Source organism: Passer domesticus, chromosome 1 (assembly GCF_036417665.1).
Source record: "Passer domesticus isolate bPasDom1 chromosome 1, bPasDom1.hap1, whole genome shotgun sequence".
NCBI lineage: Eukaryota > Metazoa > Chordata > Aves > Passeriformes > Passeridae > Passer > Passer domesticus.
In genome coordinates this window covers 66,430,657-66,458,552 of record NC_087474.1, presented here as the reverse complement: position 1 = coordinate 66,458,552, position 27,896 = coordinate 66,430,657, and the positions used below count along the sequence as shown (strand labels likewise).

Below are 27,896 nucleotides of genomic sequence, written 5' to 3'. Positions count from 1 at the left end.
AATGTTTAGTGTATTTTCCCAGATGGATTGATAGGTGCATGGTGTGGCAGACTGTAGACAAAATGATGTCTGCAATATTGTCCAAGTAAAAGTTTTTTATTCTGGTGAAAGAGGATCCTGCTTCTGACAGGTGGGGCAGGAGTAGATGATCTTTAAAGATCCCTTCTAACCCAAACCATGATATCTTTCTATGATTTTCCTCTGGTGTAAAACCCAGCTCATTATGAATAGCACTATGTTGTCTAATGTAGGCATATTCATGCAATTTCTTCCTCAGGGCTTTATTTAAACAGCCCTTTTTCAAGTTTTTCAACTCTTATTAGTTTCATCTCTATTTATGGATTAGAAGTGCTTCTCTTGCCTTGAGTAGTGCCAGCTTCAGCTGGAAAATATAAAAAGAAATTAAAGATTTACAGATTTACCCCTTAGGGAATTTAATATTTAATCACAAGCAGTTTGTTTTGATGTTGACTGGATGCTACATATGCCATGGAGTCAGGATGAAAATAAAACCTTTAAGTGCATCAAAGATGAAAGACAAAATTGATAAAATTATAAGCTTCATTTTTATGCATCTCATAATGTTCAGCTTTAGTTAGCTGTTCCCCTGTTAGCTGCTGCGTGTCTGACACAGATACTTTTTTGTGGATGTCATGTATTGTCAGTCTTTTCAGAACACATGTTTAAGAGTAACATAGTATCACTGTCTTTGTTCCAGAGTAATCTGCTATGAAGGCTTATAATCTTATATGATGCCCATGATACCACAGACCAGAAAGTTACCTTAGGAATGGTCAAACTTTGGTCCTTAAATAAAATTATAATAGATACGAATCCAGCCTCCAAACTGAATGTGAATTTTGAAGAATTTGGTGAAACAGTAAGATCAGGAAGCTGTTCTTTCCAGAATGTCTGAAGATTTCTAAGAAGAACGTACTACTGTCTTCGTATCCTTTTACTACATTTAAACCCTTTCTGGAACTGTAAAGAAAGGGGTGGGGTTGGACAGGACTAAGAACTGCATGAAGGAAATAAGTAATTAAGAATCATGAAAGTAAAACTGAAATTCAGATGTTATGATTGCACTTTCAGTGCCCTCCATTTCTGACAGGCATCTTTTCCACTCACAGTGCATTCAACATAGGATATCCTATAAGATCATCTTTATGCAATTATTTAAGGTATTGGGGAAATCACAGTAGTCTTTCTGCTTCTTTTAAAAAGAAAGGAGATTGGAAAAATACTGTATAAATTCAAAAATTTTAATATTAAAAATTTTAATCTGCTCCATTTTAAAGATCTGATATTTATTTCACTGAAAGCAATGAACCATATAGGTTACAATTCTACTTTCTTATATGCAAATGAAGAAGCATTTTATCATAATTACAGAGCATGCAATGTACAGGTGACCAGTGATACAAAGGACAAAAGCTATGTAATCAGACAATACAGTGAAAATTGCATCCTTGATATTATGTCATTTTATAAGTGAAATTTTTACAACAAAAGTGAGCAGAGGTTTGCTTGACTAGTAAGAAACTATTCAGGGAATATTTAGAGCATTCAGGCAAAAGCCCAATCCTCCAGGACTGATTTAGAAAAGCACTTGTGAAGTAAGCAGTCTATTGACTGCAGAGAAGATGGCCACATGTTTGAAATGGAGTGGGTGTTTTGCTGCATCAGGCACTCTGCAAGATGCTGTTGAGAAATAGGTCAAGCAGTTTGGTATCCGGACCTTTGTCTCTACAGTCCTAGTGCTAGATACTTCAAATTAAATTGCTATCCTGACTGACATATTATAATTTGAAAACTACTCATGTATCACTATTTTCTGATATGACAGAACCATAACTTAACTGTGTGAACAACAGTTTTTGATTTCTCTATAATAATGGCTGCAGTTTTGCATAATAGAACACTTAAATTGGCTTAGATTGCTGCATTGGTTTACTTGTTGTTACAATACTATCCTTAATTTAGCTGTAATTTTGAGATTTTATCTCTGTGTTCTTGTGGAAGTGTGCATTGCTTTCTCTTATTTTTCTCAGATAATTTTTGCAGATAATTTTATTTAGATCCTCTCAAAGGCATGAAGCTTCTAGTGACTAAATGATGATTTTAAATAAATTGTTAAAATAATCCAGTAAAACAAACATTAAGGAGAAAAGATATCTGCATTAGAGCAACTTTTTCTGAAAAATGTTTACAAAATTCTGGTGTGCGAACAATTGCCTGATACATAGAAGTACTAATTTTTTGTCAATAATAGGAATGCATGCTATGTATTTAATGACTGGGGAGAAAATGCAATACTCATGGTCAGTGTATTATTGTAATTTTTTTGTGTCCCCAACTTCTGCTTTATGAGGCTAGGCAAAACTGAGTATTTTGTATTAGTATTGCTGCAGCATGAGCTTCATGGCATCTTTCTACAATAGACAAGCAAGTCTGTTGGTAATATTTGATGCAACATTTATGGTGAAGTGTCCCTCTTGTGCACATATAGAGGAAAACTTAATGCGTATTGCTCTTAAAGAAAGATGCAGTTAAAAGTAATTTTAAGAAATGTATTTGTTTTCTTTTCACAGGAAGGGCCGTGACTATGCTCAATGGCTCCGCTAGGCAGAAGTCATGGGTCAAGGTGATTTTTTAAAAGGCAATCTGTATATTATTTCTTTTCTAGTCCATTTTACTTATTCAATTTTATGTAATCTCTCAGCATCACGTTTTCTTGTGCTTGTTGAACTTTGATGTTGGAGGCTGGGACCACTGTCAATGACAAATTGGAAGGGCTCCTGGAGGAATAGATAGCATTTTCCTCTGCTTTTCGCAACAAAGATTGGAGTTGAGTAAATCTAAAGTATCTGATTAACACCTTATTAATGAAATACCCCAAAATTAGTAATAAAACATATTTATTAGACTTAATATTTCAATTAGAGGCTACTCTTCTACATTGCCCCAGGATTCATATTATTCTGAAGATTAGTCTGGACTTTTGTCCTGACTGTGGAGTACTAAGTTGTGCCTGTGATTTTTTTCTGTACTGCAGTGTAAGGATTAAAGGCCAATATTTAAGGCCATGATTTACCTTTTTCCAGAGAACAGGTTGTTTCTGTAGCTTACTTTATCGTATAGCTAAAATCTGAGTATTTCATTCAAGGTGTCAAGGTCACTTTGAGAAAATACATTATTTTAGTAAGGGATGCATTATTTTAGTAAGGGATGCATTGAAGTAATACAACATTTACATAGTTAAGATTTATAATGTTTTTAATATAAAACAGGAGGATCCATGAGAAGCATATACTCTCTAGCCATGATAAAAAAGCAGAAGTATCTTCTTTTCAAGTAGTAATTAATTTCATGGGTGGAAAACAATGAGCTGGATTTGATAAAATTTGTTTTCAAATAAGGAAATAGAAGCAGTCATATAATTTATTTTTTTCTTTCTAATGTGTCTGTTATTCCACCAGTTTCCCAGCATTCCTACATAACCTGGCCTTGGAATTCCATATTGATTAACCATTTCTGTCATTTCAGTCCATTTCTGAGGAGCTACATCCCAGACTGTGGTACAGGTATTATCTTGTAGCATTTTTTAAAGACTATGACTTTGTTCCGTAACTTTAACTTTTAAATTGCTTAGACACAATCTCAACAGTATGATCCTGATAGTGATAGGCAAAATAAGACAAAATCTTTGTGGCTTTGGAGAATTAAATCTCAATCAAAGGACACCACATCAGACAATTATAGCCCAAAACCAGTGGCTCTTTGGGAAATCTGAGTTGACAAGTGACTCAGGATTATCACAGTGATTCTTGACCTCCTGACCCTCCCTACACTTTCATCGATTTTAGAAAAGCTTTTCTTGCATGTTCTTATATAATACAAAGGAAACCACATGATCTTACCCCACTACCATATCCTCCTTTATCACTTTCCCAAACACATTTTTTTCTCTATTTATATTACTGTGCATTTAGAGATATTTAATGAATTAACAACAGAGAGCAATAAGTATTTGTCAGCATGCATTTTGAGATTATTTTTATCCCACTGAATACTCCTTAAAAATTTCACCCCTGATGTCATGCAACAGATTCCTAATTACACAGAATAACATCACTATTGTATCACTTAACTATGAAAAAGAAAATAAAAGAGGACATTTAAGGTCAGCCTTCAGTCCTATAACCACTCACGTTCTCTGATTATGATGTTTATTTACTTTGGAAGCATGCTTGATTTCCATAAACTTAAATGGAACTTAAATGGAAAACCTAAGCATTGTTATTTTCAATAACTTTTATTTGCAATTTACACAATCAAACAGTAAATAATTTTAATGCTCTGTAGGTGTAATTAGATTTCATGCCCCACAGATCCAGCTGCATTCCGTGGGCCCTTTCCCACCACCATCGCCACCTCCTGCTACATCAGACAACCAGAAGCTTCTCCAAAATGGACACATTGCAGTGCCTTTTGGAGAGGCTCAGCCTATCTTTGCTTCCTTAGGTGTAGGTACCTTTCTCACGGTTGACTGGATTCCTCTCTTCCCTGATATTTGGCTTCTGTCCCCATTCTGTGCTTACTTAAAAGCAAGAGCTGCAAGGGAATATGTCCTTCCTCCATGCAGGCCCCACCTGAGACCATGATGTACATGTGTGATGTTTCATGATGTACATGTATGATGCAGAATAGCTTTTGTCCATGTGAAAAAACAGCATTAGAGCATGTGTTAAAACATTAGTACCTTGTACATTTAAAATATTTATAATGTTGGGTATTTATAATTTTTTTTTCCCCCAGGCTGCTTTGTAGGTCAAACTTGTACTGAGGAGTGTGGTTAATAATGTTTAGGCCAAGTTAAGTACTCTAAAACGACACTACAATGAATATTTTAACAATTCTGCTAATAACAACTTCTGAGATGCTTTATGCATCACAACACCCCACTTCCCACAAAGGTGTGCTGGCCTATGAAGAAAGAAAAATCACTAAAATCTCTTTGAGTTTCATATATGCATGGATTATGATGCATTGTTGAAAGGAAGAATTTCCAGGGAGCCCTTCAGGTAAGAGAAAGTAGCTGAAGGTGCCTCAGTATGCAATTGCTTTTCTCAAAGCCACTACACTTGCAGAAAATTTTTCTTCAATGACTCATCTGAGACTCCCATAAATTCTATTATGTTGATAGGACTCATTTATCCTGGCAAAAGTATTCACTGGTGCTATGAAACTGTGAAAATTCAAGGTTTTTAAATGGCCAAGGATAAGAAAAGGTAGAAGATATTTCATTTGAAAGTAGGAATTGCACTTTCTTCATTTTTTGAAACGTATTATATATTTAATAAGTCAGCTTTTCTAGAGGCTGATTTTATTCAGGAATTTATTCAAAATACATTAAATTCTACAATTATCAACCCAACAAGGATCAGCTACTCATTGACAAGGGTTCTTTTCAACCCCATAAGACCACTCAAATAATTTTGTGGCTGAGTATGATCCCAGCAAAACTAAGAGCCTGCTGATTTGTTTTTTATAGCCCATTTAACTTCTCTGATTAATTATTAAATTTTGGGGTTTTTTTAAATATATTAGAGGTGATTTTGGCCATGTTGAGAATTTGCAGGAAATTTAATAACAATAAGCACTTCTTTCAGATTAAATGAGTGCACTTAATTTTTCTGTTGTTTTTAAATAGCCCCAAGGACTATCTAGGACTGTGCTTGTAAAAAGAATAGTCCTGTCAGAACAGTGGAAACAGAGTGAAATAGCAAGTTTCTCTTCTATTTACTTCTGAATCATATTGGGTCACTTTAAAACATTGGTTTGCTGTTTTGCATTTGCAAATGTGTGCAATCTACAACAGTGGTCTTCACACCTTTTTGACTGTACACCCATCCCTATGAGTAGCTCCACGAGATGGATTTTTTTTTAGAATCAGAGGCTTATTAGAGTTAGAAGGGACCTCTAGAGATTTTCCAGTCCAGCCTCCCTGCCAAGGCAGGGTCACCTAGAGCAGGTTGCATAGGAATGCGACCAGCTGGGTTTTAAATGTCTCCAAGAGGAAGACTCCACAACCTCCCTGGGCAGCCTGTGCCAGTGCTCTGCCAGCCTCAATGTAAAGAGGTTCTTCCTCATGTTGAGGTGAAACTTCTTGTGTTTAACTTTATGGCCATTACTCCTTGTCCTGTCTCTGGGAACCACTGAAAAGAATCTGGCACCATCGTCTTGGTACCCACCTCTGAAATATTTCTATGCATTAATGAGATCCTCTCTCAGTCTTCTCTTCCCTAGACTAAACAGGGTCACCTTCCATATTCTCTCCTCATAAGAGAGATGCTCCTGACCCCTCATCATCTTTGTGGCCCTCTGCTGAACTGTCTCCAGTAGCTCCTTATCTTTCTTGTACGGAGAAGCCCAGAACTGGATAGAACATCTGGGATGCTGTCTCACTAGAGCTGAGTAGAGGGGAAAGATCACCTCCCTTGACCTGCTGGGCACAGTCTTCCTGAATGTACCCTAGGACAACCTTGGCGCTCCTGGCCACAAGGGCACTGCTGGCTCATGGTCAGCTTCTCAATAGAGCTGCTCTCTAGCAGGTCATCCTCCAACCTGTAAAGGTAATTGGGGTTATTTCCCTGTTGGAGCAGGACCATACACTTGCCCTTGTTAGAGAAACCTCATTAGGTTTCTCTCCACCTGCCTATCAGGATCCCACTGAATGGCAGCACAGCCTTCAGATGTACCAACTACACCCACCAGTCTCATAATCAGCAAATTCCTGAGGGGACACTCTATCCCTTTATCCAGCTCATTGATAAAAAATTTGTGTAAGACTGGATCCAGTATTGATCCCTGGGAAACATCACTGTCTACTGGCCTCCAACTGGATTCCACTCCACTGATCATGACCCTCTGAACTCAGCCACCACTTGATCCACCTCACTGCCTATTCATCTAACCCACATCTCTTGAGCTTACCTAGGATGAGGATGTTATAGGAGACAGTGTCAGTAGTCTTGCTGAAGTTGAGGTATACATCCACCGCTCTCCACTCATCAGTCCATCCTCTCATGTCTTCACAGAAGGTTATCAGATTGATCAAGCATGACTTCCTCTTGGTGATTCCATGCTGATTACTCTTGATGGCCTGCTTTTCTTCTACATGCTGGCTGATGACCTTCAGAATGACCTATTCCATCATTTTCCAGGGATGGAGGTGAAGTTGACTGGCTGGTAGTTTCCCAGGTCCCCCTTCTTGCCCTTTTTGAAGACGAGAGTATCACTGACTTTCCTTCAATCATCAGACACCTCTCCCATTCTCCATACTTTTTCAATGATGATGGAGACTGGCGGAAACCAGATGGAAATTGGAGACACATTTGCCAGTTGCCTCAGCACCCATGTTGCAGTCCATCATGGCCCATGGATTTATGGGTGTTTAAACTGCCTAGCCAATTGCTAACCCAAATCTCTGAGCAACTGGAAGTCTTCCTTTCTCTTGTCTTCTCTTATGTCCAAGGTCTGGGACTCCTGAGGGCTGACCTCAGCAGGTCAACCTTTGTCTCAGACAAAGAAGGCATTCATTGATTCTGCCTTCTCAGTGTCTTCCATTATCAGGACACCCATCTGATTCAGCAACAGCCCCACATTTTTTCTATTCTTCCTTTTGCTGCTGAACTACTTGGAGAAGCCCTTCTTATTGTCCTTGATATCCTTTTCCAGACCCAGTTCCAAGAGAGTCTTGGCCTTTCTCATCATGTCCCTGGATACCTTGATGATGTTCCTTTAGTCTTCCCATGTGGCCTGTCCCTTTTCCCATATCTTATTGGAGTTGCCAATATTACAGACGGGACTGCCTTGGTCTGTCTGGCCTCGGCTTCTGACCAAATAGTGGCACCTGTGGAGTTTTCTCCCCAGAGATGCTATACAGTACCTGTGGTCAAGCTGGGCACGTGGAGACAAGTCCGGGCATGCCCCGAGCTCCAGAGCTTGCGGGCTGGAGCTTGCTGTTAAGGGGATTACTCCTCAGGCCTTGCCTGAGCTGGAGAAACCCTTAAGGCGAGGTGAAGAAAGGAGTGGGTCCTGATGGAGAGTTTTTAATCCAGAGTTTTTATTTTGGTGGCACGGCCTCTGAATCTTGCAACAATCCCCTGAACTCTCCCACCAGAACTCTCCAACAGAACCCCAACTGCATGGTTGCTTGTCCTTTTACCTGGGGAGAGGGCCAGGGGAGGGAACACAGGGACCACCACAGGGGGAGGGAGTCTCAGGTGAGAGGGACACCTGGGTGGGCCAATGGCCCCCCAGGGGGGTGGAGAGCATCCTTTGAACCTGCCAATCACTCGATGCTCTCTTGGAATTTCTGGGTTGATAAGACAGTGCCCAGCAGGGGTCAAGGGTGGGGAAAAGGAGAGGTGATTGACAGTCCACCTGGGAAAGGTAATTTCAGGGAGAAACCCAGGGAACTGAGGCAAGCCCTGATATCACACCGCAACAATATCTCATAAATTTCTTTATTGCATTTGAGATTTATTGGGACTGCCCTCAATCCGTGAAGGTTTCATGCCTTCTCAAAACATCATGAATCCTATCCCCCAGTAGGCAGCATATTTCTTGAGACTGTCTATCAGGCCAGCAGATAGACAGTCTCAAGAAATATGTCCTTCAGTGGCCCATAAAAGAGAGTCCCCCATTATGATCATTCAGTGTTTCTTTTTACAGTAACCACCATGCACTGGTTGTTGCAGATTCTCCTTGTTGGTCTTGCTCATAAACATCTAAATCTTTTAAAGCATAGTATCTGATTTTGGTCTGGATGTTGGAGAGTGGAGGTTGAATTGGAGCCCTGCTTTTTGGGTCATCAGGGTCCAAGGTGCCTCTCACTCAGTGGTATCCATTGGAGGTATATGGTTCTGAAGCCATAGGTCCATCTCTGTTTCAGCCTCTCTTAACACTGTACAGCTTATTGATGGTCTCCTGTAATTTGGCTGTGTGCTGCAGCAGGTCAGCAACCTGAGTATGCTGTGCAGGTACTGCCTTTTCTCCAGGAGGAGTAACTGGACATCAGTTGCAGACTACCAACTGTACAGGCATCTCCTTCTTTACCAGTTCTATCTGAGTGGAAGCATCAGACTTCTCAGGGGCTGTCTCAGTAAACAGAATGGTTTTGGCTCTAAGTCGAGTGTCCATCACTATGGCAGAGACCTAGAGCACTAAGCAATTATCTGAGGTGTGAACCTACCTGCAGATTTTAGCATCCTCCCTGCATGCCTGGGCAAATTGCCACATCATGTGTTTCTTATGTCATATGCAGTTTGCCCCTCCTGCTCACTGGGGTGTTAAAGGTTTGTGACCTTTTGTTGCTCCCAGCTTTTCCAGTCCCACTAATGACTCTATAATAGCTTTTCCTTGCTGATGCTGTGTTAGGGAAGCAGTACAGACAGAGTTTTAAATCATCTTGATGTGGCATCTCACTTTGCTAAATATCTTTAGTTCTCAATGGAAAATAAGAATATTCACTTAGGGAATTATTGTGGAATTGCTACAGCATTTTAAGTTTAGAACTTCACCAATTTCCCAGTAGTTTCCCCTCATGAAAAGCACCATGTTCTTCCAGAGAGAGCTCCTAGCTCCCTTATGCTTCTGAGAAAATGCCAACTTGATGAAATACTGTCATTTGCTCCTGATCCTTTCCATATTTTTTGTCAGTGTACCACTATAATCTGTAATACTGAAGTGAACATTAAAAACAACAATTTAGTCTCTCGATGATGTACAGTTGACACACCAAGTTACATATTGGTTTTTTTTTTTAAGTTCTGATATGTTCTCTGTCCAGGTTTTTGCTGAATTTCATTGTGAGCACACAATATCATAAAGTGTTTTTATAGCAAAATAAGGAGTTGCTCCCACGTCTTCTAAAGGAGATTCTCCTTTCAAAAACTAAAATAAAATTCTTCAAACACAAGGACAGCTAGACAGTTGAAAAGATTACCTGCCAATGTCTACAATGAACACAGAATGCATTATTTTAGACAAATTTCTTTACACATTGTGTGTGGAGGATTATTGTTACTATAGCAACAAAATGTGCTTTGATGACTTAAATATTGTGTGCCATAAATTCTCATTAGGAATTCTCTTATTACAAGATTATTTCCTACATTTCACTGAGCTAAGATGGAGAGAAAGAGGTGTTTCCATGAGCATTTGAACAGGCTGATCTAAGACAAATACTGTCTCATTCTTCTGCTATCATCATTCAATGCTTCATCTAAAGCAAAAGACAAATGATCAAAGTTATTGAAATGAAATTATTTGAAAGAGTTGGAAAAAATCAGCCACAACCCCTTTTTTACAGATATAGATAAAACTTTATTTTTTATTAATATTGTCCTCCTTTATAATTTCTTAGTTGATTTGTGAATTTGGATATAGTTGGTTTATTTCACAGCACCAAATTAAAGTATGAATTATTTAAATATGCAACTGGATGTTGTTCTAATAATTATACTATGAGTTTTAAATCATGTGGAAATCAGTGAGTTTGTTGTCTTGTTCTGTATAATATTTTTCTCTAATTTTTTCTTTCTGGATAGATGTCAGTTCTTGAAAATCAGGTCAAGGCCTTTTTTAAGTTGGAAAAAAAAATTGTTCCAACAAAATGGATTTTTTTCTGCTGTAATGATTATTTTGGTCAGCTTTCAGGTCATATAGAGCCCTGATCTAACAGATGTGGGAATTTCATGGATCAATACCTCTGATATGGCCAATGTTCCTTGCAGGAATCTGAACTCTGCAGAATCCCAAAGAAGGTTGACAAAAACATTCCTGCCTATGCAAATCTGTGTGCTTTTGTATGTTAACATCTGTAACTCGCTGTCAATGTATATAATGTCACATTCCAAATCTTATTGGTATGAGACTGTCAGTGTTTGCAGCTGCTATTTTCTTAATGCTTTAATTAACTACAAAACAGTATATGGGCTGGTTTTGTAATCTGACCCATAAAAACAAATATTATGATGTTTGTGAGTGTGCATTTGCTAGAATTAACAAACAAAAGAAACTATTTACTGTTCTTTTTTTTTTTTTACATAAAATTGAAATGCTTCAGAAGGCTAAATGATCCTTGCATAATCTGAGAGAGTACTCTGCTCATATTATTATTGCAACAAAGTACTTTCCTGCCAGTAAGATGTACCTAAAAGCTTGTTCATGGCTTGAAAGTCGTCTACCATATAGCTGTGGTGATCTCATATGGGCATTGTGTGCCTGATAAACCTGCCAAAAAAACCAAGGCTTTGGAAGTTGGAGTATATTGAATGAATGGAAAATTTCATATTTTAGAAACTGGATCCTTCAGTGCTGACAAATTTAAATATTGCTTTAAGGCTAAAATCTATCATGAACATGAATTGAATGTGCATTTTTTTGAGGGCGATTGAAATCCTTTTAAATTGAGCTGGAAGACACAACAAAAATCTGCATTTGAGTGTATGCATTGAAAATTGGATAGAAGGGGAAGGTGTTAAATAGACCAGGATATTTCTAGAGCATGTGAAGAGAGGGAAGAAGGATGAAAGGAACAGTTATGGAATCTTCCATTTTTTAGGTGATTTAGGGATGCAGGAATACTTGAGTTTTTTAAAAAAACTATGTGCAGATATTGATTTTCACTTGTTCCTCAAACCCATGCAGTGTGTGGATGCAACTTGGCCTGAAAATTCAGGTGCACTGAGGGTCTACTAAATGCTGTTTTGATATAGCCTTAGGGAATCTGAGGTGTGTAAGGACACCAGACTGGAACAAACCTTCTGCTACTCAGTTTGCATGCAGGGAAATGATCCTGCTTTTTCTTACCTATCCTCATGTTCCATTTGTTTGTTTCTCTGGAGCTGAAGATTGAGGTCCAGACTTACTTTTCTGTCTTTTTGCCTCAGATAAATCTTTCACTGAGGGCACAGTTTGCTTCTTGGTGCTGAACATTTGGCCCCCAAAGAAGTCCCAAGAATTCCCCCAAAAAATCTCAAACAAGGAAACAACCAAAACAACGCTTCAACATTTGATTTCTGGTGTTTTCTAAACTTTTTATTACAGTTATGATAAAATACTCTTGATTCGGTGCTTAAAGTGATCTGACGTACTCTATGAAAAACCCACAAAGAGGAAAAAAGTTTTCAGAGACTTCAGATGTCTCATCCTGTTTGTTTCAAACTTAATTTTGATTTGGCAGCCTATTCTACCTCTTCACTGATGAAGGATTATGTATGAAATCAGGGTGTACTATATTTAATGCATCTCACATGGATACATGTGCATTCATGCAGAGCTTTGGTTGCACCTACGTAGTATATCTCACACAGCCATAAGGGCTGGATCTCATTTTACAGGTATAATACTCAGTGCATGTGCTTATAAATTAACAGAGACAAGGAGGAAAAAAAGTCAGGAAAAAGAACTCCAAATATCTGTGCTGATTTACGCAACTCTGATACAGATTTAAAGATTATGTTTCCTATCCAAAAGTGCTCGTTATGTGGGAAAGGATTCGTTTTTTGCATTTGAATATTTCCAACAATGTGTGATAAAGAAGGGTGGTATCTGCAGAGGAAGTAGATCTAGGAGGTCACATCACACTTCTTGTTTCACATATATTGTCAATGGAAAGGGTTTCCCCAGTAATGCCAGTTCCTTGTAAGGGCTCTCAGTTACCATGCATAAGGTGAAAATGCCACTCTGTGAGTTCATCAAGCTGGCTTACATTTTGTATTTATTATATATAGTGTACAATAATGTATTAAACATTGTGCATTTACTGTGCTTTATGGGAATATAATATTTACGACTTTGGTGCTTCTTTGTTTTTTAATACATGATAAAGCAGGGGAAGAAGTCAAATGAACAAAACTATAAAAGATGCTATGTCATCTCAAGATGTAATCTGAGACCCACAGTGAACCATTTATTGCCTCTACACAAAGAGTTTCCATCACTTTGGAGTGTGGGAGGACTGGGCAATCTGTGAGTGACATTTGGCACTGGTGGAAAAAGCACAGTAGTTACCTGTTTTAAAGGTCACACACCACTACTTGCTCCCTGGCATCCATAAATTCTACTATCTACAGTACTACTTTTTATAAACAAGGGCAGGTCATTATCCACTCATCTGTTGACCATGATTTGCAAACTAGTTTCTCACTGTCCCCATTTAGAAGGATGCAGTCAGGCCAAGGACCTTCCAAGACTACTCAGTGCAGAATCCACTCAGGATTATTGAGAATTTCCTGCTGGATCTGTATTTCTCTCTCCAACAGAGTACAAAAGGAGTTACAATGATTAACCAAATTGCTAATCTCTTTTATACGTAGTCCCAAAGGTGAGGCATAATTTAAGAAATATTGTTAATTGCTATTATCCAATGCCTTTTTGCCTTTTTTTTTTTTTAAGGAGCATAAAACTTAGCAATTGCCTTTATTTTAAGTATCAAATCCTCTTTGATTAAAATTGTCCAGTGAAATGGACAAATTCCTACCCAGGTGTAATCTGTAACAAGTACTCTGATGAAAAACAAAAACACAAAAAACTGCTTTCAATTTTTGAAGTGTTTGGAGCATCTATTACAAATCAGACAGCATAAATATTTAGGAAATCAGCTTTTCCATTTTTTACAGTAGTTTTTAAATTCTTAGGAATAACTACCTTAAAATGTGTATTGTACTGCCTGTTACCATCAGTTCCCTGAATTTAGTTCATGCTGTTACCATTGAAATCTCTGCACTTATCCCACACACCCACTAGATCCTATTGCTTACTACTGAAGTCTAGCATCCACTGAAAACTTGTCCAGCAGTTTGAAGGCTGTCTGGATTTTCAAAGAATATTTTAAATCCTCCAGGAGTGAATAACACAGTCAGCAGTCATCATTTAAAGAAGAAACGGATACTGAACTTCAGGTTGAGAATGCAAAGAAGTATTTTTATGCCTCTGAGCCATCGGAATTTTCACAGTGTTTGGTAGTTCAAAAGAAAAAGTTTCTATAGAGCATTTCAATGGATCTCCACTGCTAATCTCTCTGTTTGAAAGGCTATTTTTCTACAGCACTTCAAACAAGTTTTCCAAGTGTTTGTTGCTAGTGTGATTGGGCAGCAAACCCAAAAACTAGACAGAAGAGCTGTGCCTATAAAGGAAGAGTTGTAAGATTTCTAAAACTGTTCTGCAATGATATGTGAGCCTCTCTAGAAATTCTGGATCTTCTTTAGTATTTAAATTTCAGGGTCCATTTTTAAATAGCAACCAGAATACAAAAGCCGAGGAACAGTTAGCTGAGGAATTATCTTAGATTCTCAGTATATCTAAAACTGATTTAGTGGCCTTCATTTTGCACTGTTAACTTCCATCCATTTAAATCTTTTGGATCTCTAATTGAAAAATAAAGAGTCAGGAGGGAAAAAGTCAACTGATGCACTAAAGGTAGTTTCCTCTATACTCTTGGAGGAGTAGTCTTTGTTTCACACAACCTCTACAATTGTGTGCATCATAAATTCTGTTCCTGCATTTAGCTTTGACTGAGTGCATTGTATAAAAAAAGTTAAATTCCTAATTTAGGCTGTTAATGAGTCCTTTATAGTGAACAATTATAAAAGTTCAAATGCTCAAATATATTGCTCAGAACCTGAAAGTGATTCCTAGAATATAGTTATTCCTGTCATTTTGCCTTTTGATAAAACTCTAACATCATTTCATAAAGCAAAAAGAAGACATTCCTTCTGCAATATTTCAACAGCTACTGCAAATAATGAATGTGTGAAAAAAAATAGAAAAAACACACTCAGAAAGAATCCTGTGTATGGCAAAAATTTGCCACCTTAGTCTATATTTCAGAGTCCCTCTCTCTTGTGACAATGATGACCTTTTTGCAAGTGATTTTGGGGAATTTTTTCATATAGTGTGGCATACACTTAATGTAGCATATGGTACCTATAAGAACATACATGGATACATATACATATGCTTCCTGCAATATTTATTTATACAGTACAGAGTACGTCCCAGTATAATTTTATAGTACTGACTATGACTATTTTATAATACTGACTATAATACTGACTGAGATGGATGCTTTCAGGACTGCTCAGTAGGCAAAAAACAAACAAGTTCATGTACTATATGCACCTGCATGAAAGCTAACATTTTGCAGCAGGGATACAGAAGGACTTGGGACAAGTGCTTGTTGTGTTACTAATTCACAGTAACCATCTTTAGATTGGTATAAGATTGCAGAAGATTTACAGTAGCTGCTGTGTTCTATAGTCACATTTTCACAGCTCAACTTGTTGCATTTAATATCCCTCTTATTCCCTCTGAAGTAAGACATGCAAGAAAAGGTTGTGACAATCAATATTGACAGACCAGAAAAAAGTTCACCTCATCAGAATTAGAATTTCCGGGGCAGGATTTTACAGTCACTGAGCTGTTAAAGGGAAATTTGGAACAGAAATAATCACGTTTGAAAGGAGAAAAACAGCTGTTAAGTGTCTGAGAAACTAGGTAAGGTCTCTAAATAGTATCTCAAGTAAATGTATGTCTGTTTTGGTAGCACCTGTCTATGTGGGCAGTTATAGGAGTTTGGTTCTCTGCTAAACCAAGACATTGGCACTTTGAAGTAAGCACCCTGAAAAAAAGCTGATAATTACCTGGAACACCAAAGAAATGGACCCCTTCAGAAATTAGTTAGGATCAGATTTAGGAAAGCTGTGAATTTTTACCAGATATAAATGTAGTGAAGGATTCATTTGGGGTTCAATTAGAATTTTAGTATAAGACCTCTTGAAATACTGACACACTGGCATGACAGCAATGCCTTACATGAAATATTCCTTGTATTGCTCTTGATACATCAAAATGTATTATGCATAACACTTCTTTGATCTATTCTCTTGTTCGAGCAAACTACTGGTTAGATATGTTCCACCAGGCTGTTCTTGTACAGAGCATTCTTTGGTTCCTTGAAGGCTGATTCACCAGCTGGCTAAAGATATCATTTTTGATATCATTCCATCAAAGATGAAGAGCAACAGACACTGACTGGCACATTGAACAAAGGTATAGAGGGGAAAAATTATATTCACAGGATCTGGCTATCCCTTAATATTGGTTCACAAGTGATGATGTATAATATGCAACTGTCATGATAATGCATGAGATTTGGGAGATAACTGCATTAACAAGCTACTTCTCTGTAAAAGTAAAAAAAAAGAAGAAAAAGAAGAAAACTGAGAGAAACAGAACTATTATATTGTGACTACAGTGGGAGAGGATGACAGATTTTATATGAAGTTGCCTTTTTTCCCCATAATTAAGGCATCATGCAAACTTGTCTTTTAAATACTCTCATTTACATATAAACACACATATATCACACTTTTAATGAGGGATGGGAAACTATCTCCAGTGACAAACTGAAGAAATTTATTTTCAAAACTACTTAAGAGACTTAGATGCGCAGTTAAAATGAATAGAAATAAAGCATACAAGCCCATGTGTGGCTCAAAAAAACTCACCCAAATTTTGATATTCTTTTCTAAAAAAACATGGATTTCACTAGTTCAAAACCTGACCTAAGTCAAGAGTACTTTGTCACTCTAGGCAGTACACAAGTCAAAAAAGTCTATGTCTCTTATAAACTAACCAAACTGCAACATATTTTTGAACACTGTCATGCAGTTTTCTGATACTTTTATGTTGCTGGCATATGCCCCAGCATGGTTCTGGTCCAGGCCAGCCAGAGTTTCCAATTGCACTGTCTGGAGAATGACATGGGCCCTATTAGTAAAGGTTTTGCCTGTTTGATGGGCTTCTTCTGGCCAATCATTCTAGCATTATATTGTTAAACTCTTTGCCTACACCAGCAAGCCCTGCCACAGCATCCTCTTCCACTTCCTTATGCACATAGTTTAAATCCTAGCAATTTTGGGGTTTTTTTCCTTTGGTGGGGGTTGACAAGGAAGATTTGCAATCAAATGTTGTAAGTTAACCATGTCATAAATAGATATATGCTGTGTTAGTATGCTTGTGTTGCACTCTATTAACTCTGGGCTAAAGGTAGGTTCAGAGGATGTCAAAGAATGGCACCAAAATTAGCAGTGAGAGTGGGAGAAGGAATGGTGCCAGGAGCCACTGGATTTTGGACTGTGCAGAAGCTGGGGGAGACATGCAGAAGTGCCTAACACTCTCCATGGTGACTGAAGGGTTTAGGCAGATGGGATAGCATGTATCAATCTGTTTTGCTGTAGGTATGTGCAGTATTACACTTGGAGCAGAAGTGAGGACACTGTGTCATACATGTTTGTTTAGAAAAGCAGTGAGGAGATAGATGCAAAGGTCTGTAGGATGCATTAGAAGTCAGGCCTAGCACCTTGCTGTCAGTATATTCTGTATTCCAAAATAAACTCGCCACTGTATTTTGGAAGAAGGAGAGTTTAAGTGCATAAACACAGGCTGTGTCATACCATGTGGCCTCAGGCTAAAGAGACACATTTCTATTACTCAGGTGTAGGGAATGCTATTTAAGAGAATAAATCAAGAATGATGACATAACTTTGGTGAAGCAAGGAAGTCAATGTTGCTGGCAGAAAGGACACAGCAATTTAAAAACTATGCATGGAAAGAAGGAACATGCTATATGAAAGGAAAATTAAGACTGAGACAGGATGAAGAAAAGAATGAAGAGTGCAAGGAAGAGGAGGGAAGGAAAAAAATAGAGACAGAGAAAGGAACAAAAGGCAAATGCATATTTCCAGTTGAATCAGCTTGAGTTTATTTATTCACATGTATTTATTATATTGCATTTCCTTGGTACCTGGCTCACATTCTTATTTAGAGAGAAAGAAATGACAGAATAATGGTCTGCAGGGATTCACACATTACTTCATCCATTACTGGGCATGTTACTGTTTTTTCAGAAGTTTATGAATTTTTTAAAATACCATGCCCCAGCAGCATGAAATTCAGTATTTAAATTTTAAACAGAAGGTTCGAGTGAATTTAGCCCTGCAGTCTTGACACTTTCTTGTTCCTCTCTGTGTACAAGTTCAGCCTGCCATGGCTGAATTAGGAACTGAACAGGATATTTTCAGAAAAGCATCAAGGCAGAGTGAAGCTATTAAAGGATATTGTCATGCTGTTAGAGAATATTTTCATGCTTTTCTGAACCTACTTGCAGTACTATCTATCAGTGATCATTGTGCTGTCATTACGGTTAAAAATCTTGACTCCAATTCTCTCACAGATGTCTGTTATTCAGGAAAATGAATTCCTATTCCAGTTGGTTTGATCATGGTCTTGCCAAGCTGTTGAGAAATGTCCCGGGGAAGTGGAACCTCAATCCATCCCATTTAACCTAGTTTAATTCAAGAGACAGAAAACGATTCCCTGAGTCTCAAGAGGGATCACAGACCACCAGGAGACTACCTGAAGATCAGCACAAAGAAATCCCAGCCATTCCAGACAAAATCAGCTTCACCAGAGGCCCAGCTTAAATGCGTCTATGCAGCTGCACACATATATCACACTTCTTAAAAGGTTTTTGAACATGTAGGAATTAAGTCAAGCAGTGGCTCACAAGGAAACCAAACAGGAAGATCATCTTAGAATGAAAATTATAAATAAAAGAAGTAGTCTTTCACTAGCTACTAGTTTCCTTGCCCACAGAGCAAGACTCTACCTCTGTGCCTTAGGTGAAGAGAGATGTCATAATCTATAAAAATGTTCTGCAAGGCTGTGTGCATATTTTGAATTTCCTATTTTAAGCTCTATCATTGACAGTAAATAATTTAGATGCTTCTCTCTTCTTTTTGCCCTTTTTCTACAGAGCAGTTCTGAGATCCTTTAGTAAAACTGATCTGTAATTTTCACTGTAGTGTTTCCAGCAGGTAAAATCTAGCAGGAGTATGATGCCGCTAAAAATAGTACTGTGTACTTCTTACTTATGTCTTACTTCTTGCTATCCAACTACAGTAGGAAAACGAGAATTAGTTGAAGAAAGTTTTACCAAGCCTGTGAGACGGAAACATCTCCTGCTCCACAAACTCTTACAGATACAGTTTTATTTCTCATTGTATTTGTTGAAATGTGGCCTAAAAAGTGTTTACAGAAGAGAGATCTGAAAAAGGGCACAAGCAAGTATAATAAAGAACTTGAACTCTTACTAAGTATTTATACATTAGATCTACCCTTTCTGAGTTTTTTACAGCAAAAATATTTTTAACTGAAATGTAGTGATATCAGGATAAAACTAGAGTTAAAATTTTATATGAGTAGATTTGCCAACTAGCATGTTTGTGAATAAGTACAGATGGATTTGAGCATATGTAGAGAAAAAAAATTAAAACATAAAAGAAAAAAAAATCTAAAATTAGTGTTCATTAGCGTTTTCTACAAAATATTTGGTTTTTGAAGTGTTTTCTGATTTCTCCAAATTGACAGGGTGGGCACAGATTTCCAATGAAATCTGTGAAACTACAATTCCTTCTAATGGCTATAACAAGGTTTTTGTTCTGCTGCTGTGATTACCATTCATTTAATAAATATTACAAATGCATCATTAAAAAAGATGCATGAAGATAAAGGAGCAGAACTTACTATACCCTCTTGCAGAGCTCATTCTCCTGTACCAGGCCTCAGTGTTTCCAGTTAAACTCTTTTCGTGACAGATGTACTGGAGAAGAAGATTGCAATTCCAAGGTACCAGTCTTATTCCAGGAGTAGGTCACAGAACCAATCACCCAGAAAACAACTTCTCCCTTTCTCCATCATCTGGCAAACTCTGACACTTCTGGATCCTTTTCTGGGGAAGAGTATTATTCTTTGATTTACTACCAGCCCCCTAGAAAGCTCATCCAGAATTAATGGATATTGGTTGAGATTTCTTAGAATATGTGACAAGATGTAATGGTATTTTTCAAGACCCTATTGAGTTGACTTGGTGTTTTCTCAGAATAATTTCTTAGATTATTTCTTAGAGGTATGTAACATGTGAGACTGGGCACGCTGAAGAGAGACTGATTTATGAGAACTGGAATGTCTTTTACTTGTGTGCATCCACAGCCCAGCCTCCATGCCATCTGTACTAGTGTATCATTACTAAATGCATTGATACTGAGAGCAGAGAGAGAAAATATCCTTCTGCTGACAGCTGGCTTCACAGAGCTGTGGAATATGGAAAAAAATAGAAAACCTGATCTTGTAGTTAAGCACCTGCCCATGAGTTCAGAAGTGCTGTTCAAGCAGTATTATGTAGTCACAGTAAGTATTTCCGATGCAGAAAATTTCCTGTGCATGTTAAACTGAACTGCTACAGGGTATAAATAAAAATTTAATAAATTTGATCATATCAAGACATCAATCCTAGAAAGCATTTTTTTTCCTCACTGTATATATACTTTAGGCATTTGAGACAATTTTTTTCAAAACACCACACCTACAACAATTTCCCAACGTGGTATAGAAGCGGGCTCAGTTTTAACTATGGAATGGAAAAAATTAGGTGATAAATTGTGAAATATTTTTAGGTGAACCACTGATCTAGATTAAGGATGAGTTTAATACAGTACTTTCATACAAAATATTTCTACACATGCAATAGCCAATGTAGGTGACTTCTTAATAATAAAATTGATGTTCTTGGTAACACTTTCATTTAGAAAAGCATTTTTAAAATACATGAGCAACATTAAATTGTATTTTTACTCATAAACATAAAACACTGGCTTAGACTTTTTACCAGCAGCTTCTATTTTTTATGAACATGTTAAGAAAAGCATTCAGACACTGTAAATTATTGCTTAAAATGCCATTTTTAGAGCTAAAACTATGAAGGGAATCCTGGACTGAGTGGCAATGCCTAGGCATCCAATCTTGGCACAGTACCCCATGAAGGTATTGTCCATGGAAAAGGTATCTCATTTTGATCTCTCAAGACCTTACAGGATTTTCTTAAAACAGTTCTTGTAGTCATTTTAAATAAAAAGGGATGTTTTTATGAGAAAGTTTGATTGAGATTTGGATAAAGGCAAGGATGTGTAGGTGACATAGTGACTGATGCCATGGGGGAGCTGCCTGCAGCCTTTCTGCTGTGGTGAGCCTCAATCTGCAATTATTTGGATGAGGTAATTCCACAGCCATGGGACACACAAAGCACAGCACTGTTCAAGCCTCAGTATGTCCATGAGAACTGCAAGTACCTCTTTCATGTGCAGCAGTCTTCAACTAACAGTGCTATGTCTAGAATCCACTATAATATTGCTGATAGTCTCTATGAAAATTAAACCAGTCCATATTTGCAAAATTGATAGTAGGTGAGCATCATGGTACATGATAAATTTATCTAAGTTGCAAATACAAGAATGGATCTTGAGAGTGCCTTTGGGTTATCCAAGCCTGCTGTAAATAAACATTTGTCTGATATAAATGGAGATGCAATGATGGCCACCAGTAAAAGATCTAGCCACGTGACTCAGGCTACTTTATCCCATACACAACTAATGAAAAACTGATCCAAGAAACAGGAGGCCTTTGGAATTAGCATTATCTATTTTTTTGCAAAAACTTAAATTTTAAACTATGAGTGAGAAGTGGAATATTAACTGTCAGAACGTATTATAATCTAATTTGTTATTGTTAGTTCAACTCCTTTTTGGTAAACTTCATACCAGGAATGGAGGGGGAGAGAGAGAGGATGTGAGAATTGGATGCAAGGATCTACACAGAAGAGACAAAGGTTCATATGGAAGAGATAAAATTTTCTTCTTGGACATTTTGCTGCAGTCTGGTAGGTTTTTGCTTCTCTGATGTCTTGCCTTTCTGGGAAGGAAGATATTTTCTCTTTACTTAGGCTTGACCCAAAGAACTTTTCTGTGGTCTGGAAGAGGTGAGGTTTTCAAAGGGTTATAAGCTGTTTCCTCTCATAAGGTCCAGGAAGATAAAGCAGACAATCAGCCTGGCTGCTGACTAAGAAAATCATCAGATAATCACTTTCTTTTCAGTGACCTCCTCTATCACACTTATCCTAAGCGGGCTCTGGTGAGGCTATGTGCTGAACATAATCCTTAGGGTTTCCCTATGGCAGCACTTGCTACAGCCTTCCAAGGCAGTTGCAGAAAGCACTTTAAATAGCACTGCAGAAATTTAAAACCTTTTGGGAAAAGATTCTCCTCTTTGAGAGTTTTGTTTATCTTAGTCTGAAAAAACTGCTCCAGTACTTGTAGGTGTAAAGCAATGATTGAGAGCAGATTTTGCCACATACTGAAAAACGATGTATGGGACAAGAAACTATGTTCACATCCTGAGCAGACATGTCTGACCTTAGGTTGTTAGTAGCAAACTGACATATTATGCCAGAAAAATCTGAGGATTTACTGCTGCTATAACTTCGTCCAAGAGAGAAATTGTCTTTTTCCCAGTAGTTCCTGGTGGATCAGTAATGTCTCTCCTCAGATATCCTATTTTCTAGTGTCTGTTGTGGGGAAATCAAATTTACTTGCTCCCTAGTAAATTAAGCTATTCACTGTTGCAATAAAAAGTACTTTTGAAATGCAAATCGCAAGGTTTGATCCTCACTGATAAACAGAATATCATGTACACAAATTACTTTCATTAATTTTACACTGATGAATAGACACAAACTGACATGGAAAAGACAGGTGGTTCAGTGCAGAGTACTATGAACAGTGGTTTTTCTTGGTTCAAGAAGATAAAAAAATAGTGCAATTTATCCCTCCATAATATGCTGTCTTAATTATGTGGTGCATATCCTGACCTAAGACTCCAGAAAACACACTTCCCTTTAGAAATCAGCATCTTTTTAGTTACACAAAATACGCTTAGGTCATTGCTTATGGATGTGGTTAAGAACAAACCTCTGCAGAGATTTCACAGAAAGGTAATGATACTTCCATTTGAGTTTTGTGCTCAATATTACCATAAGTGAAATGCATCTTTTACTTTTACAATGTGAATGCAAAAATATATAGCGAATTTCAGGAATAGTTACTTGTACACTTCCAATAATTAATTTGCTCCATGACTCAGCCAGATGAAAAAAGTCATATTGCTTTTCTTTACAGAAACACTACTAATACTGTCACAAATATCTAGATTTTTCCTCTCATTTTTACCAGAGAAATGATAAGAAACATGGCTAAAGCTACACAATAGCAATAAGACTGCTTTGAAAACCAGACATGTATTTCCCAGGTGTCCAGGCTCAGATAAAGCTTCCAGGGCTTTGTACCCAGCCACTGGCTACCCTGCATGTACTCCACTGGTAGCACAAGAGAACTCTCATCAGCCTGATGAAATAAGAGAGAGCACATGCAAGGCTTACAGCAGCTCCTGCTAGTAATGATGCAAATCATGGAAGAGACTTTGATGAAGGTCTTTTTGTATTTATTTGGTTCAGACAAAGAGAATAATTGAAGAAAACATATTAAACACTGCAGAAAACCTATTAAAAAAATTCAAAAACCTCCTCACAAAAACTCAAAGAAAACATGCAAAATTTAGATTTTGACAAGCTGCACACAAAAGCATCCTTTTGTACAAGGATCAGGAATCCCCATACTCCAGCGTGACAGATGTTCTTGGTAAAACACAAAGTAAAACACAAACTTTTTTGCTACCTTTAGCTCTTGGTAACAGCATTAATAGTAGCTGCTGGGTGCTGCCCTCAATTCCATCACTTTGGTATTTTTCATATGAATTCACTAATTACCCTCTGTGGGAATAACATTGCTGCTTGATTCACAAGCTAATGCAGTCAGTGAAAATGTTGCAAAGGCTGGTGAGTGCCCTGGAAATTAAATTTCTCAGGATAATACACATGTATGAGTCTGTGTGTGAAGCCATGCAGCTAAGAAGCTTGAAATGAATAGCCACTTCTTTAACACTTTCTCACCTGCCTACATGAAGTTAAATATGTCAGGATGACAAGTAAAAATACATTTGCTGTTTCATGTTTTCTTCCCCAGCGGTAAAATATGTGTTTTCGGGCATCTGGGAAGCTGCCTGACTACTTTATGCTCTCATCAAGAAAGAGCACTCTATACAAAGAGAAGTGATTGTGCCAGCTGAGATGATGTGTGTTGTCACACACCTACAGAGTTGGACATCCTTCATTGTGGTTGGAGCAGCAAGCAAAGTGAAAGACCAGGACACACAGAAAATTGAATGCTTTCTGTTTACCCAGAGTTTACACTGGTCGACTGAAAAAGGCCAGGACATGATCTGAAGCACTGTCACATAAACAACAATGTTGCTTAAGTGCTATTGCCCTTTCTGGCATGATTTGATCTATGCCATCTAGGACACTCTTGAGCAACATTTCAAGAGTACTGTTGGTTCAAAGACTGTGCTCCTAATAAATGAATGAGGTTTCCCTTTTCAAGGAAGGGAAAGAAAAAAGTTTATTTCCTGCGTGGAAGAGTAAGATGTAGGATGACCTAGTTTATTGATGAAGGCCTAACCATACCATCAGCTTCTGGGGAATGCTGGAGACCAGGAGCGATTCTAATTGCCAAAGATAGAAGAGTGAGTTCTCTTGTAGCTCAAATATTCAAAAGCATATGCGTGACCCAACACATATGGCCTTAAAATTTCTGATTAATAATGAAGTAGGCAAGGAAATTTGAGACAGTAATAGTAGACCTTTTTGCATAAAAAAAAATTAGTATTTGGGATTATTCATGGAATCTTTATTAGATGCTATAATTAGTTTGGATAAGTGCACAGTTTGATCTAGACCCATGTGTTACATCCAGTTGCCAGAGGGAAAATGAAATTGCTTTGGTATTTCTTCTGTTATAGCTGAGAATGTTTTAGCAGGCATTTGGGAAAGGTATTCTTGCCACAGGTTTTTGGTTTAGAAGTTCTCATTACAGCCATCTAATCTAAGTTCTTACAGCCTCACAGCCTAAAATACCATACGTGACATGCTTTGCTTTTTTCAGGACCTGAATGCACCAGTACCTGGCCCTGACCAACCTCACCTAGGTCTCTGCCCAGGTGCACCCATGGGCCAAAGAGGCCCTTTCAGCATTTCTCAGCCTGGGGCTGTAGTTCCTGCTCCACTGAGACTGCAGAAGTGCTGGTCTCAGCTGTGGCCTGTCACAAACTTGCATAGTCATCCAGATTTTTGGTTATCCTTGGCTGCCACCCTTGGGGCTTCTTTGCTTGTTTATTGTTTCTTGCTTCTTTTCTTGAACCCTGGGGACTGTGGGCTGGAGCCCTGGAAAGTGAGACATGTGTCTTGCTGTTCATGTTTTCATGCTTTGTCTTCAGGTGCCTGTCTCTTAATGAGCAGACAGCCATTATCCTGATAATTTTCAGTGGTATGCTTACAAATCACAATACAGATTGAATTTTCCTTGCAGTTATTGCAGGAGTAATATAAAGAAAATTATGTCATCATCTCTATAAAACTACTATGTTCTTTATATGATGTCCCAAATGTCCAACATTTTGTTGCTTGTGTAACTTTCTTGTCTAGTTACCACAGAACCTGTTTCTCCCTTGATACAAATACATGAATGAGAGGATATGCATTATATTTTATTAAGTAACCTTTAAAGGCTTTGAGTTCTTTAATGCTGCATGATGCCGAGAAGCAGAAAAGGAGGAAAAATGAAAACTTGGCATAAAATTCAAAAGCTGAGTAAAATTTTGAATCTTTCCTTCGGGAGGTAAGAGCTGGTTGAGGAGTGCTGTGACCAAGTTGAGAAATTGTGGGAGAAGTGTGGGGAAGTGAGCAGACCACACAGGGTTAGGAAGACGAAAGAGAGCTTGACAAGACGACCAGCACAATCATGCAGACACAAACCCAAGTCAGTCTCCTAACAGTGACACTTCTATTCCACTTGCACAATTCATCTTTAGAGGTCCTTTCCAACCCAAACTGTTTTAGGATTCTGTGATCATGAGGAAAAAAACAGCAACTACCTTTACCAAAGGTAAAGCCATGATTGTACCTGTCTAGCATTTAAGCACTTTGTTTCATGGGGAGGGTTAGACAAGACATTAGTAAAAAATTTCTTCATGGAGTGGGTTGTAAAACATTGGAAGACACTGACCAGGGGAGTGGAAGAGTCATGATTCCTCAATGACTCAAGTGCTCAAAAGCCATGTGGATGCGGCACCTAAGGACATGGTTTAGAGGTGAACATGGTGGTAGTGCCACCTTGAAGGCAGATGATCTTAAAGGTCTTTTCTGAGCTTAACAACTCTATGATTCTATGGTACTTAATTTGGTACTAACCACCTGCTGCTCCTAAATTTTAAAGGCTTGTTGTATTGAATATAGGTAAGCTACTTTTTGTGCATAGACAGGCTAATTATACCACTGGTAAATCCCAAATCCCACTAAGGAGATTTGATAGACTTATTACTGATCAAATGGTTAATTATTTAGCAGTATTTCATAGCAACTCTCCCAAACTTTACCATTATATAGGTACTTATCTTCTATATCAACAAGAATGTTTTCTGTATGCAATTTTTATTTGCATTGAGACAGGTAATAATCCCAGAACTCTAAGTTGCCTGATTTAAACTATGAAAGTGTGTACCTGTTCCTCCCAAAATAGTAGAATAAATACATTCTTTCTACACCTTCTAAAATGTCTCTTCAGCTGTTTCATCTTGCACTATACTTTTACATTTTAATGAGCCATTAAAATAAATGGGCCGTTAGAACAACTCTACAGAGAGATGAATTGGTCTGTTCCAAATAAGTACATCAGAGAATTTGCTTGTCTTTTAAGCTGATTGTCATTCTTTACAAAAGGTTAGAAAACTCTTCTTCAGTTATTGATGGAACTTTTCTGTGGGAAAGGCAACTAGATTATTTGATTTTTTTCAGCTCTCTGGAGCTCTTTGCCTTCTGCTCACCTTCACACCTTCTTTCTATTGGAATGCCAGATACTAGCAAGTGGCCACTTTTAATCCTTGTTCTCAGGATAGTTTGCAATTCATGGGGTAGTTGTCTTCAAAAAAATCCATGTTACACTAGCTATTTCAGTTCTGCTGGAAATTAACATTCTGTCATCATTCCATGTCTAATAACATACGTACTTTCAAGTGGCCTTGCTTAGATTTGGTGATTTTTATTCAGAATTGTGGGTATGAGGCTGAGATTTGTATGACTGCTCCTTCAGTATAACAGGAGTATCCTTATGAGTCACCAGAAGTTACCTGTCTCCTGAAGATGAGATATAGATCAGTAATGTAAACTATAGGGTACCTCATTAGAGCCTGGAACTTGCTAGAAAAAACAATGACAAAGTATCCTTCAGCAAGAAAAGCTGTAGAAGGTTCTCTCTTCTCATATTTTGCAGCAGCAAACAGATGACTGGAAAATCATAAGCATAATTACTCACTGCCCTTTCAACCTGATACCCCATTAACATGCACCAGTGGTGGTATATGCAGTTAAGAACAGCAGCTCCAAGGATTTAGACTGAATGCTGGATGAGTTGCCAAACAAGCTACCAATGCTGCAGCAGAGCAAATGCAGAAGTGGTATCAGTGTGCCATCTTTTCATAACCAGATTTTAGCTGAATTTAGCTCAATTCTTACTATAAGCAAGAAGTCTGCTGCCTCTTTTTACACCAGACAGTAAAATCTAAGCATACAATTTTTATGAAGGACACAGCACAAATACTTGAAATTAGCCACTTAGGGAAAAATAAGAGAATTCCATCGCACATATCAGAAAAATTGTGCAAAGATGAAAAAAATTAAGTGATATACATTCTGCTGCAGCTAGAAAACAATATAAAAAGTGAAAACGTGGCAATAAAACAACATGAGATTTTTAATTTTTCAG

General features: G+C 37.8%; 1 long non-coding RNA gene across 12 annotated transcripts in view; it reads left to right on the top strand.

The window, feature by feature from the left end:
* Window positions 1-26,732, top strand: part of LOC135301549 (uncharacterized) — a 38,993-nt gene extending 12,261 nt beyond the window's left edge. For 4 of the 12 annotated variants that reach the window (XR_010363317.1, XR_010363311.1, XR_010363299.1 and 1 more), the window contains 2 exons: window positions 719-3,584; window positions 4,392-13,458. This is a non-coding gene — a long non-coding RNA (uncharacterized LOC135301549). Of the gene's footprint in view, window positions 1-718; window positions 3,585-4,391; window positions 13,459-18,307; window positions 20,323-21,700; window positions 21,848-24,044 lie in introns of those variants that run through there. The other 8 variants (XR_010363319.1, XR_010363321.1, XR_010363306.1 and 5 more) reach the window with 8 other exon arrangements.
* Window positions 26,733-27,896: the final 1,164 nt, after the last annotated feature.